Consider the following 2,759-nt stretch of genomic DNA (forward strand, 5'->3'; position numbering starts at 1 on the left):
CCTGATCCTGCTTCAACCTGGAAGCTAAGGAGGGTGGAGCCTCTGGATGGGTGGTTTGAGTCCTGCATTGAGCACGTGGTTGGATCTGAAGGCCTGCTGGGCCCCTTCCAACTGCACGATTCTATGATCATGAAAGCTTTCCACTGGGTTGAGGCTTCCAGAAAAGGCTTTCCATTGTGCCATTGTCTAAACACCCTCACGGAATTTTGCTGGGTGTCCAAATGTCATAGTGATCTTCTATTCAGAAGCCATTTCCCACCCCCAAGGCATTTTTGTCCTGTTTGGTACTGCAGAAAATCCATTTAAAAAAAAAAGTTGGAATTGTTGCACAATGCCACCAGATTGACAGTGCTTGGAACCTCTCTCTGGAAATAGCCAGTGTGTAAAAATAACAAACTCACCAACCCAATGTCACGTTTATGCAGACAAGCTGACACCATCCACAAATGAGAGTTATCAGAAGGTTGGGGAAACTCCCAGGTTTGTTTCTGGAAGTACCACAAATAATTAAGGAAAAACCCTTCCCATCAGCAGTTTCAGGGCATCTAACTCAGCAAGGCAAGCACATCACCTGGTCACAACATTTTAATAACACTTTTTACGTTTGTATCTGTGCATATAAATTAACATATGCAAAAATAACACATTTGTGTCCTTTTTTGTGATATATTTGGCAATTCATAGTAGGCTATTGTGCAACAGACCTATTGAAATTACTGCTGTTTAAGTTTGTCACAACCAACTTTTCCTGTTGAGATCATGGGGTCTACTCAAAGCATGACCAAATCTGAATCCAGCCCACAGAGTTCAACAGTTTAAAAGTTACAATGCTTAAGCGTTAGATTTGATAGTAATGTGCTTTTTTTTCATTACCCTCTCTGTTTTTTAAACTGACTCTGAATTTGAATGAAGAGATTTGATATGTGGCAGCAGTAGGAAGTAAAAGACTCCCTTCTTAACCAAAGAGATGTGGTCTGCTGAGATCTGGTTTATTCAAAGCAGATGAGATGTGGAAATTGTTTGTGGGTGGTTCCTCTTCAGACCAGGGCTGTCAAATATCTGAATATCTCCCCCTCCCCCCCAACCTGGCTAGTTGCATGACTAGTAGAAAGCAAGGGTAAAACCCTTTTCCATGAGATCTAGCATTTTGTCTTGCATTGCCAACCTGAAATCAGAGTGACATTCCAAGAGGATCTCCTTCAACTCACCTGCAGCTTGTATAGAACAGGTCAAAGATCTAGCAGTCAGTGTAGTGTGGCAGAGTGGTTAGAGTGCTGGACTGAGGAACAGGAGATCTGCATTCTAGTCCCCACTCAGCCATGAAGCTCACTTGGTGGCTTTCGGCCACTTGCTGACCCTCGCAGGGCTGTTGTGAGGATAAATTGGAGCGGAGGAGAGCCTTATCAGCCACTTTGGGTGTGATATAATAGTAGTTGGGCCTCCTCAGTATGGATAGGAATTAACACCTGAAAGAAACTGCCTCTAGGAATGACTCCAGGAAACAATAGCAGAGTGATGCTTTGCACACAGAGGAAATGTGTCTTGTACTGGTCTGGCCTTGGGTCCATCCAGTCCCGTCTCGACAGCCGTTTGGCAGCCATGGCCTTCCAGGGGTTCGGGCAAGTTCCTTCCTAGCCTTCTTTGGGGATGCCAGGAATCGAACCAGCAACATTCTGCCTGCAAGGTATGGGTCAGGTCCTCTTCCTGGCTCCCAGTTCCAAATTCAGTCACAGCCGTTTCCCCTCAAGACACATTTTGGGTCGCAGAGGGAGGAGGGAAATGCCCAGAGACAGCAGTTGTGGGTCAGACTAGGGAAGACTGGACTCGAAGGACCATTCGCCCAAGTGGTGGACAGATGCTTTGGACTGCGGCTTGTAGCCTGTCGCCTCAGCCAGTGATCCACAAGTTTGTACAGTACTGTGGGAATAGTCAGCCTGTTGGTTTTGCTAATATGAGATCTGGATGGCTGCCCGTATCTGGACTGTGAAGCATCCCAGGAGGAGATGCCCTCAGTCCTTTTTCATGTGTAGCGGCAGTTGTGCTGCATCCAGTGCTCGCTTCCTTCGTCTCTGCTTTTCTGAATGCAGCGCAGCCCCTCCATGCTGCTGCTATAAATAATGAACCTTTGCATTAAAAGGAACATTTTTGCGGTCAGCGGACTGTGAAAACAGAACATGTTCAAGATCTTGCCTTTGCTTCCTCAGAATTAACTCACCTTTACCAATATTTTGGAACTCTGCGTCCTGGCCCAGTGTGGAGACCTTCCTGATCCCTCTCTTAATCCAATGTAAAATTGCAAATTCTCTCTTCTGCACAGCACCTAGTGCAAATGTTGTGCAATAAAAAGTTAAATAAAGATGTATGGAAACACCTCAGTCTAGGCAAGGGGGGGAATATTATAGTCTGAGGGTTATTTCCACTTCTTGGTGGCTTTACCCAGGGAGGTGTGCCTGGCCCTGGCCCTTTATGCAATTCTGCGCCAGGTTAAACCCTTTTAATTTTCCCATTATTTTAATTGATGAATAGTTTTTGATTTTATATTGGTCTTATATGCAGATGATTGTCTTGTTTTGGATTAGTTGTTTACTGTGGGTTAATTGTTTATTGTGTTGTCTGTTATAATTATTGATCTGTTGATTTTTTGTTTACTATACTCAAACTTTTATGATTATTATGGATATGTTAATTAGGATTCTGTCTTATGCTGTTTTAAATGATTGTACACTGTTCTGAGAGCATTTGCTAAAAAAAAGTGTATA

This window comes from Varanus komodoensis, unplaced genomic scaffold (assembly GCF_004798865.1).
Source record: "Varanus komodoensis strain SLA01 unplaced genomic scaffold, ASM479886v1 scaffold8, whole genome shotgun sequence".
Lineage (NCBI taxonomy): Eukaryota > Metazoa > Chordata > Lepidosauria > Squamata > Varanidae > Varanus > Varanus komodoensis.